We start from the raw sequence: 13,273 nt of genomic DNA, 5'->3' as shown, positions 1-13,273 counted from the left end.
ATGATGCTAATTGCTTCAGAAATTCTATCGTTTATTTTTATAGGCTTGATACCTTTATAAATCTTATGAATTTTTATTTTAGACAAATTATTTTACGTATCATTGCATGTGGGAGTTATGTATATTAAAAAGCTGATAGGATTTTAAAATGTCGAGTTTTTATTGATAAAGTTATTGATTTTCATTTTTTTTTTATTAACATAATTTAAAGTGTATAAAAAAATTTTGTGTAAAATATTACACAATATATTATTAATATTACACAATATTAGATAATTATATCATTGTGTATAATAATATTACACAATAAATATTATAAATTAAATTTATAAATAAATTATAATAATATAAATAAAATTTATAAATTATAATATATATTTTAATATTATAAATAAAAAAATATATATTATATTTAATAGAATATAATATAATTATAATATAATAGAATTATAACATATATATATATATATATATATATATATATATATATATATATATATATATATAATAAAATAAATTTTAATAATTATTTCTTTTGCAAATTTTCATATAATTATGTTGCATTATTATTAAGGAAATGGAAATGTGTATAATCGATATTTTAATTTATTAAATAATAAAATTATATTATATGTATAAAAAAAAAATTCTATAAAAGATTCTATACAAAAATGATCAAAATTTCAATAACATTCATACTTTATGATAGATTCAAATCTAAGCATAATTCGAATACTATACAAAGAGTACTCAATCAATCTTTCTCTCTTTCTCTCTTTTTCTCTCCCACTCATTGAAGACTCGTACACCAAAGGGAGGAGTCATAGTCATTCGTCTAAGTTGTATTTTTTCGTTTCTAGGACGAAAGTATTTTGAATGGCCGTTCGTTTACTAAATCCTCTTAATGCTCGACGCGTGGTATACCAACATACGTTGTCGTGTCGAGACGTGCGACTTTCCCCTTTTGATTCTCCATGAAAGCGTGCACGGTTCTTTGGCCTCGTCTAACCGAGCTGCGTTCGAACAAGCAGAGAAGAAAGAATCTTTCAATTACGCTCGAGCAAACGGTACTGTGCCTCTTCTCTCTTTCTCTTGCTCTCTCTCTCTCTTTCTTTTTTTCTTGTACCTACTCTGAAAGATCTTAAACCGTAAGGTAAGGGCGTTTAAAAGGTGCAAGAATAAGCTTGTGTGTGCAAGAGAGAAGGATTTCCTTCCCGATCATAAACGCGATTCGTCACTCTTCTTCTTGGCTCGTGCGAACGCTTCAGTCGGTGCCAAAATCATCTCAACCACTTACATCACGTCATACTATACATATATATATATATATATATATATATATATATTGTGTGTGTGTAATACTTACGTACGTGTTACTACTACTACTATTATTATAGCATGGTAAAAACGGCTGACTAAAACACTGCCGTACGTACGTACCAACTGATTTTTCTCTAATCTTACACATTTCCAATCTTATATACATCACGTCATACTATACGTATATATGTATATAATATCTTATATACGTATGTACGTACTACTACTCTTAGTATTATTACTACTATTATAGCACGAATAAACACGTTTGACTAAAACACCACCAAACGTACACACCTACTCATTTTTTTGTAACCTTATTATATAGTACATTCTCAATCTTATGTACATCACGTTATTCTATATAGATATATGTAATATATCTATATATACGTTTATAAACATGACTAGCTGAAACATCGATGAACTTACATACCTAATGATTTTTAAATAATATTTTTACACTCTTCCAATTTTGTGTTTCGTGTTATACTATATTTATATATACGTATGTATTTATTACTATTACAACTATTATAGCATAGATAAACTTGGATGGCTAAAATACCAACGAATGAACGAACATACCTAATGATTTTTTAATAATATTTTTACACATTTTCAATCTTACATATAAGTAATACATACTACTACAATGACTATTACTGCTGATATAGTACGGATAAATGTGTCTGAGTAAATACCGCTTAACGTACATATCTACTGAATTTTCTGTACTTTTCTACACACTTCCAATGTTATATACATCACGTCATATTATACATAGATGTATTTATTACTACTACTATTATTATTACTGCTATTAATTTTGCAAGTATTATAGCACAGATAAACGCTTCTGATTAAAACACCGTCGAACGTACACAATTTTACAAAAATTCTGTGTGTGACAAAATTTAGTAATAATTTGAAATAATTCAATTTTCTGTCCATAGTATTTGTAAAATACCAATACGAATTAACCAACATCTGTAAATATATATATATATTAATATTATTATATTATAATATATATTATATAATATATATAATATACTAGAGTATATTATATTATATATATTATATTATACAATATATTATTCTATAATAATTATTTATACTAATAATATAATAATAATATAATATATAATAATATAATATAATATAATAATAATAATATAATAATATAATAATATTTATATTATTCTTATATTAATTTATAATATAATAATATATAATATATAAATATATAATATATAATATTATTATATATTAATATAACAATATTAATGGAGATAACATAAGTTGAGTAATAGGATGTTTTATTTAAACCGATTGTTTCCAATAATCCGACATATTTTGGCCATCCTGGTAATAAATGTTTTGTGTGATCTTAATTCAACACCTTATCAACCGTTAGCCTTATTAATCGGCTTTTCAGTTTTCAACGATCATCGTAAATATATATATATACGTAAGATAAAATTCTAAAACCGGTAAGAGTGAAAAAGCGAAAACGCTAACGTACGCGCACGTGATGATGCATTTCTAACTATCATAAATACGATTCGTCATTCTTGGCTTAATAAAACGAATGTGAGCCACTTGGCTTATTTACGAGCTACCGCCAAAATCATCGTCCGTCGTCATCCTAACGAATTCACGTCACACTAGTCGTCGTTGTAACGACATGCAAAATTGGAACGATGCGTTCGATACGAAACTCGTATGGTTCGTCATTTCGTCCACTGATTCATTCCTACAAGAATAGATTTTCACTTGTGTACAAGATAGTAAGCGTATTTTTCCCTACCACTGCTATACCCCTTTCCTCTAACTCTTTTCCTAATTCTCTTTCTATCTCTTGTTCTTTCTCATTCTGTATTTTGAATAAAAAAATAATATTTCAATCGTTTCAAAGATAAAAATCATTGTTTTCGAAAATTGTAATCTATCGTTTAAAAGCTTACGATTAACCCTTTGAGTGCTGAATACTTTTACTCATAATGTTTTGTAGAAACAAAATAATTTATTATTAACCAGATTCTGATAATAAATTATATTTATAATAATTGAAGTTTTTGTTTCTGTGAATATAATTTAATTAATTAATATAAATAATAAATTATATAATTAAATAATATTATTATAAATATAATTTTATTATATTTATATATTATATTATATTATATTATATATTATATATTATAAAAATAAAATTTTATATTATTATATGTATAATAATATAATTAAATAAATAAAAATAATAATAAAAAGAAAAAAATATTAAATTATTTTACATTAATATTATCAAACACGTATAGGCTTCGAACGATAAGGTTAATAATTTTTACTAAACACATATATGTGTCCATAATACACAAAGAATTAATATGAGTTGAGTAATAGAATATTTTCTTTAATTTTGTTCTGTCAATTGTTTCTGACAATCCAACATATTTCACCATTCTGATAATTAATGTATTCGTGCGATTTTAATTCAACACTTTATCGATCGTTAACCAATTAATCGGCTTTTCGGTTTTCAACGATCATCGTAAATTCAGCAAGTGATTCGAAACTTTTAGTCGGTGGCGTGCAAACAGTTGGGAGACATTCAACAGGTCGTCGAGAGTATAAAGAGTCATAAACTCCTGAAGTTAGTTTCACTTGATCGTAAAGACGGAGATTATTCGTCAATGCTATTCGAAGAAGAAAGTTCTTGTTATTTGGGTCAACCCCCCCTGTATTTCAAATACGAACATAATTCTTTATCTTTCTTTCTATTTTTTTTTTTCTATTTCTTCTCTTTCTATTTCTACGTCGAGGGTTGAAAACCAAATTAAAGAGAAGTATCGAAGATAGTTCCTTAAATTATTTAACAAGATAGGTCGTCCTCGTGAACAATCCAAGAAGGAAGCTCGTATGCTCGTCGAGATGTTATCGAACGACCGGTAGCTAACTATCGCTTGCTCGAGTACATTTACATGCGATCAGGACTCCCTATCGTTGGATCGTGAACACCGAACGATGAACTCTGACGAACCTTAATGGTTCGTGATAATTTATAAGAGAGAGAGAGAGAGAGAGAGAGAGTGAGAGAGATTGAGAGAGAGACAGACAAACAGACAGACAGATAGAATACTCTTTCTCTTATCACATATTAAATTATCTAACGAGACATATATATATATATATATACAGATATTTATATTTAAAAAAAAAGAAACAACAGTTTTTTAAATCAACGGTCGCCAAAGTGGTGATGGTCCTTGAGAAAATTTCACTGGTCCTCAGAAAAGTGTGAAATATATTGAGTTGTTCGGAAAGTAATTTCGATTTTTCTTCTGTGAAAATAAAAACAATTTTCGTTTCGAAGCTAAACCTTGGCCTTTTAAGTTGGCTTAAACGGTTTAATTTGATAAATTTAATCTCTTACCGATTTTACGTGTTGTTATTTGTTGGTTTGAATCAAGTAATGCATTTATTGTGTCAGAAAAAAACATAATTACTTTCCGAACAACCTAATATTTATTTATCATGTTAAATTATATTTTAAGATGCATTGTAACATGATTTAATTCATAACAATACTTAGCTTTCATAACTTGGTTACAATTAACCCTTAGAATGTTATGGACGCGTATATGTGTTTGGTAAAAATTACCAGAGTGGTCTATATCGACGCATATATGTGTTTGTTAATATTAATGTAAAATAATGTAATATGTTTATATTAATTAATAAAATTATATTTGAAAAGAAAAACATTAATTATTAAATATAATTTATTATTAGAAATTATTCCGTTCCTACAAAACATTTTAGTTAAAAGTATTCAGCACTGAAAGGGTTAATATTATTATAGTTTTCATTTTTATTATTGTTTATTTTATTAATTATATTAATTATTATTATTTTATATTATATATTATATTATATATTATATTATATATTATATTATATTATATTAATATATATTATTTTATCTATGTTTTTTTTTTAACTGACAATGAGATTAGAAACCACGATTTGTTTTATTTTTTTTTTTTTTAATTTATACCACTACTACCTTGATCAATAATTATCAACTTCGTTTCTTTCATTTTTTTTTCTTTTATACAATCACATTTTTTATTTTTATTATAGTTGAGATATTTAGTTTATTGATTTGTATTTAAAACGATTTCATATATTAGAATTTTGTATTTACTTGTTCTTCAATTATTTTTAGATGTAAATCATTTTAAAAATATACGTTAATGTTCATTGTATATATATAGATTAAATACAATTGATGATCAAGTATCGATTAACTGTTAACAATCATTAATTTAGTATGCAACTATTCGCAAAATCTTATGAAATTCCTGAATGACGGAAGAAGAAAATTAGACTTTGTTATTTTCAGCACGGACGTCAACGACTATCGATTCGTTGTCCGACGTCCGCTTTTCCACAGCTGAAAGACGACGACGAACGATCTTTACTTATTCGTGTTTATTCGCGATCTATTTTATGTATATTTGTAACTTATGTTAATATAATATATACATGCGTGAGAATTTTGATTCTTAATTATATTTAGTAATTATCAAAAAATTGAAAGAAATTTATTTTCTAATATTAACATGATTTTGATATAAAATATACCTAATAATAGAAATAAAATTCTTTTTTTTTTTTTTTAACAGCTGATATATTATTTTTAGTTATTAAATTGATGAAAAGTAATTATATATTTTTATCGATCAGGATAATGTCATTTTTTCTTTTTTCACATTATTTCTATTTTTAATATTTATTTCACAAAGTTAGTATATAGATTATTTTTATATTCTATAAATTTTATTTTAAAATGTAATCATGTGTTAAGGTGTTAAGAAGTGTTTTTAAAGTATCATGATAATAATATAGGAAACCTTTAAAGTATCTCATGTAATTAACGTCCTTAAATGATTAGCTTTTATGAACCCTTCGCGTGGTCGTTAAGAAATCATTCACAAATACCAGTGTGTATGCGTGTTTTTCTTTTGTTCTTGTAATACTCTTTTGTTCGAGAAAATCTTTTAAAGGTAAGATACCATTTTTATCTAAATTAATTTCACTTTTGTAATAAAAAAAAAAAAAAAAAAAAAAAAAAACAATAGATTTATCAAGTAAATGTTAATGAATAATAACAAATTTAACATTTACAAATAATAAAATCAAATTCTAATCAATCATTACTTGTTTTCTAATCACAATACTTAACATAAGCATAAATAAACCAACACGGATTTAATATACAAATTTTATTATTATATATATATTATTATTATTATATATATATATAATAATAATAATAATAATATATAATTTAATTAATATAATATATTAATTAAAATATATATATATATTATTATATTATATTATTATATATTATTATAATATATATAATATTATTATATTATAATATATATTATATTTATATATTATATTATATATAATATTATATATTATATATATATACACTCTAGTTTAATTAATTTATATAAACATTACATTATTTTACATTAACATTAAAAAACACGTATATCCAACGATAGACCACTGTGGTAATTTTTACCAAACGCATATATGTGTCCATAGCACTCTAACGATTAAAAAAGAAAAAAATTAACGACATCCAAATAATGTAAATATTCTCAAAATTAATAATCCTTATAAATCATTCTAATTAAAATATAATAAAAGTCGAATTACTATATAAAACAAAAATTTTGTTATGTAACATCTAACATAAAAACTAATGAAAATTTGTAATATCACAATAAGTTAAAACATAAATCGTTTTAACTCCCGTTAGTCGACAGATTTATATAAACAATAATAAAAATAAAAACTAGAATAACATAAAAAAAAAAAAATTAGGAAAGAAAAAGGAAGTTGATAGTTATCAATCGAGGTGGTAGAGAGTGTAATATAGTATACTATAAGAAAGAAAGAAAAAAAAAAACAAGAGCGATGTTTCGCTTAGATCGATACGCTTACGCGCGTAACGTAAATGACGCGTGCGAAATCGAGCGATGGTGGATTCTATGGATATTCTTGTCTATCCTCGTGAAAGTCTCTTACACGTATGTATATAAACACATACACATGTAGATGCATAAATATACATAGGAGGAGTATAGATATCCAAAGTATGTACACATAGGTACTTACGTATGTAGATAACAGAGCGGGTAAACCTGTCGTGCAAAAATAAGCGCACCTGGTTTGCACGGAACGCCCTTATCGTCTACGAATAACCCGTAGACGTAGGAACGATCTACGTCAGCATCGACCGATAAGAACTACGTCCACGATAAACACAGAAAAAGTGTGAGAAAGAGAGAAAGAGAAGCGGAAGAAGTGAGAAAAGAGAAAAGTGTAAATCCTCTCTCTCTCTCTCTCTCTCTCTTGCTCTTTCTCTTCGTTGACGACGTTCAAGTGCACGGGTTAAATACTATATCGATATATCCACGTGGCTTCCAGTTAAAAATGTATCCGGACAAATCGATAGGTCTTGCATCAAAAATAACTACGTAATCAATTGCATACGAGTTAAAATTTAACCCTTTGAGTAGTGAATACTTTTAACTAAAATGTTTTGCAGGAATGAAATAATTTATTATTAACTAGATTGTAATAATAAATTATATTTAATAATTAAAGTGTATATAATATAGTTATATAATTATATAATATTAATTTTTTTATTATTTTTAAATTAATTATATAATTATATAATATTATATTATAATATTATATTATAATATTATATTATATTATTATTTATATAATATTATATTATCTAATTATATATAATTATATATAATTATTATTATATACACACTCTAACATAATTAATTAATATAAACTCTACATTATATTTTACGTTAATATTAACAAACACGTATATACATTGATAAACCACTCTGATAATTTTTACCAAACACATATACGCGTCCATAACACTCTAAGGGTTGAAAAAAGTTAAAACTCTTTTCACGTACGTGTCAAATGTATTTACATATGTTTGCATGTATATTTATTATTAATGTAGTTTTTGTTAATACAAAAGTAGATAGAAGAATTGATGGTTTTACATGAGTTAAACATGATATGAATTATTAAATGCAATCGTTGGTCTTGATATAAATAGAAATTGTTGGAATAAGTAGTAGTATGAGAAATATAAAGTCGATTGTTTGATAGAAATTGTTCGTGCATTGATTTTTTTAAATAAATAAATAAATAGAACTGAAGAAGTTCAATTACAATTATTTGGTATTACAATCTTTAGCTTTTTTTTTTTTTGATAAAAACTATACTCATATTTTATAAAAGGCATTAATAATTTATGTAATAATTTAGCATTTAAAATAAGTAGACATTATCGAAAACGTGAGAAAAAAAACAAATCAAATTTTTAATTAATTCAGTACCAAATCAAGTGAAATAATTTAAACAAAAAAGAAACTAAAAGAAAGAAGGTCACACTCCCAATTAATAATCCTTTTACAAATCGTTGCACTAAAATATAATAAATTCTTTAAAGGGACAAATAAAACATAAAAGAAAAAAAAACATAGAACAAAAAATGTGTATAAGAGATCAGTGGGTCAAATTAGCGTGTGATGTCTTGGTATGCAAGGAATTATACGCCGGCGGGGCATGGCTTGGCGTGGCGTGGCGTGGCGTAGCGTGGCGTGGCGTGGCGTGGCGTAGCGTAGCGTGGCGTGGCGTGGTATGGCGCGGAACAGTGTTCCTTGGCGTGATACGATGGGGTTAGGTGGGGAATGAGGTGGGGCGCGGCGGGACTTAAGAAAAGTTAAAGGGGGTTAAAATTAAGCACGGCGTAATCGAGCGTGGGAGGTCTTGCGCGCGTAAATCGAGTCGTCTTTTGCGCCCGTAAATTCGCCTCGGCCGACCGACCGACCGACCGACCAACCGACCGACCGATCGAGCACTCGCCGTTCGCGAGTACAGGCACACCACCACCATGCGATTTGACTTTGACATCTACAAGTGCATGGACGGTCACCGAGAGGGTTAACCACGCTTTTCCCTCTCCCTTTCACCCTCTCTCTCTCTCTCTCTATCTATCTGTTTATGTGTCTCTACTAATACACACATAGATAATATAAACATTGATATATAGAGATCAGCTTAAGAGCAATGATATTCGAATGTTGTTTAATGCTATGCCTTACCCACGTGGGTTACGAGAGTGAGAGAATATAAATGAAGATAGGGAGAGTGAGAGAGAAAGAGAGAGAAAGAGAAAGATCGATAAGAAGGCACGCGAGAGTCAAAAATAGTTGGAAGACGGGCACATATACCGTTCGAGAATGCTCCTTTAAACTCGCAGTCAGATTCGATCGGCGAACGGAGATCACCGCGTTCTCCTTCCTCGCTCGATCGAATTAGCACAATATTTTATTTCCCTCTTCCTCACCCTTCTGTCGTTCACTCTGTTTCTCTTGCTCTAACTTTTTCTCTTAACTTGCTATCACTGTCTTTCTTTCTCTCGTCGAGTCATGAATTAAAATCGAATCTACGGTGATTAAGCGTGCGAAGGATATCTCCTTCTCTCTCCTCCCACCCTCTTATCTCCTATACACACAAATACATACATTCATTCTCTCTTTCTTTCTTTTTATTTCTCTTTCTGTCTTTCTCTTTCTCTTATTCGAGTTAGCTCGTCAGTCTTCGTTCGGACTCGTTCCCCCGTTCTCGTGCATTATACGCGGACCGTGATCGTTCCTCCTCTTCTTCTTCTTCTTCATCTTCTTCTTCTTCTTCTCGGATGTTGATCCGTTGATCTACGAAGCGAGAGGAACCCTCGCGGTGATACTACTACTATTACTATTACTACTATTACTACTACTATTCCATACGAACGATGGACGACGCGAGATCGTGATCTTTCACGCCGATCCGTCACTTCGAAGCCAGGTAAATCAAAATCTCATCGTTATCGATGATAGGGGATGTCTATCGATCTATCTCTGTCCCTCTCTCTCCTTTCTAATTTCTCTCTCTCTCTTTCTCTCTCTATCTCTGTTATTGTTTTTCCTTTTTCATTATCATTTTTTAATCTTCTTTTCTAGATACCTCATTACCCCGTTACATCGTACGAGATATCTTACCTCTTCTCTCATATTCCCATACCTCTCCTCTCCACTGCTCTTAATCATGCTCTACCTCTTTTTCTTCTTCTTCTTCTTTTTCTTTTTCTTTCTCACTTTTCACACATCTCGCTTATATATTCGTCTATTTTAAAGCACTTATTTCTGAAAGGCGTTTTACATAAGGGAGATATTTTTATCCGGTTAACGATAGGCCGATTGTATTTTTAGTGGAGCAACATCAGGTATCTCTCTCTCTCTCTCTCTTTTCTCTTTTTCTCTCTCTCTCTCTCGGTCTCTCCCCCTTCCCTCGCTCTCTTCTTCTTAATTCGTTTTTTCTTTACCTTTTCTTTTCTTTTCTTCCTTTTCTATTTTTTCTCCTCTTTTCTTTCTTTTTGTTTATTTGCTTGCTTTTCTGACTTCTCGACAATATTGTAAAATTTATTAATATCCACCCATCCAACCTTAAACCACCACCACCACCATCCCATTGAATTTCATCATTATCCGAAGAAGATTTTTTTTTCTTCTTTTTGCGATTTGTTCGCGCGTGTTGGGATTCACGTCGATCTCCGGTCGACGAAGCGCGAAACTCGAACGATCGTCAACGTGCACACGTTCTCGTCTAACCAACCCCTTACCTCCTCTCACCAATTTACTTCCTCTTTTAAAAGAGGAAGAACTTTTTATTTTATTTATATATAAATATATATATATATATATTTTTTTTTTTAATTTTTATTTAATCTTTTTATATCCTTTTATCTCGCGACAAGAATAACTACTCGTCATTGATGGATATGTTATTTTATATAAAGAGAAATTTATTCATAAGAGATATTCTGTTCGGCAAGGATTGCATTCACATTCAGATTATGGAGAATAATATTTATTTGTAATAAGCTTCTTTTTTTGTTTGCTTTAAAAAAAGAATTAATTAAAATATTTTATCGAGTACGCGTGTACTCAATTTTCGAAAAATTATTATAATCGCGGTGTAGAAATTAATTCGATACTTTTACTAATAAATTTATATTTTTATTATTTATTTTTTTTATTTAAATTTATATTTTTATTATTTATTTTTTATTTAAATTTAATATTTATTTATAAAGTAATCATATACATTACATACCCTTATTCTTCTTTAAAATAGTCTCCATTATTTTCAATAACGTTGGTTCATGTTTCAGACAACTGATAAATTCCTTGAAAAAAAGATAATAATTTTGATGCAATGAATTTAATATTAAGATACTCAATTAATTGCTACAACTTGTCGAATTTTAATATTTTACCTAATCTTGAATATTTCGAAAAGTATTTTTATGATTCTTATCATGTGTAGTGGGTGTAGCAAATATTCGTATACCGATCAATTTGAAATAAAATGTTGTGAAATTGTAGTTTATTAACTAATATTTTATAAACAATGAATTTGTACATATTCTTGAAAGCTTCTAGAATAAATATAATAAAATAAAAAATAATTTTTTTTTGAATAAATAAAAAAATTGACAAGGATATATATATATACATATATCTAATATAATATATAATATCTAATATTCTATCTCTCGTATCGATTCTAGTTTTATTCCTATCAAACAAAGCTTTTTTAGTTTCCAGAATTGCAGTTGCAAGTTCGATCAAAATCACTAATATTCGATAAATATTTAATCTTATTTTACTTTTTATTTTAAAGTCTCATATTAACAAATTTTATTCTATATTTTCGACTTAGTTTTTCATGTAAAATCACTTATGGTTAGTACTCGCGTGTACCACTAGTTATAAAACATCCTGTTTATGTGCTAGTAATTTTGAAAGTGAATTAAATCAAAAAAATTACCAAAATGTCTTTTATGATTTATCTCACATTAATATTATTTATATCATCAAATAAATCTTAGAATACATTAGTATATTGTAATTTGTTGATTTACAACTTTCAAAACTACCGATATAATATAAGTATAAGCATTTTTTGTTTGTTTTATTTTTGTTTATCTTACGACAAGAATAACTCGTCATAGATAGATACGTAATGTGTATAAAAATAAATATAAATATATATTATATATATATATATATGTATTTATAAATGAATGCACATGTATACGTGCATATTAGTATGCAAATGAACTATACATTCATTAATCGAACGCGTTACGTCATCTTCGTCTTATAAGTTCACCTTGATCATACGTGAATTTGTTGTTGTTTTTTATAATTGTGTACGCGTTTGTCTTTGTGTGTGTGTGTTTCTTGTGGTGTGTATATATCTCTCACAAAAAATGAAAATCTAATGAAAGAAGAAATCGAAAAATAATCATCCCGCAGAAGAGTGTACTTACGTTTTACATATTACTATCTCTTAGCTCGTCTCGTTCGAAGGAAATTATGCATTTTAAAGGGTCGACGGCAAACGAGGAAGTGCGATGTGAATTACGGCTGGAAAGCACGCCGAGAGACCGTACTTCTCTCGATAATAAATTTACCTCCACGCCTCCGCGAACGGCAAACTTACGTGCTCCTTACGTGAATGTATTTCTCTCAAATATATACACATACACGTACACACGCGTAAACATTCTTTCATTTCTTCTTATTTTCTTGTTATTTTGACAAAAATTCGAAAACAATGACTTCCAACCCGGATTTCCGATCTCATAGTTCAATTTCTTCGGATCTTAACAAAATTATCATCTCACGTAAATCATGCGATAAGATATTACATTTTATTTTTTTATTTTAATTAATCGATTTAATATTGATTTTATTTGTTTTTGTTT

The sequence above is a fragment of the Polistes dominula genome, unplaced genomic scaffold (genome assembly GCF_049000335.1).
Source record: "Polistes dominula isolate Pdom_NZ unplaced genomic scaffold, Pdom_raw_medaka contig_28, whole genome shotgun sequence".
Lineage (NCBI taxonomy): Eukaryota > Metazoa > Arthropoda > Insecta > Hymenoptera > Vespidae > Polistes > Polistes dominula.
This window is presented reverse-complemented; position numbering follows the sequence as displayed.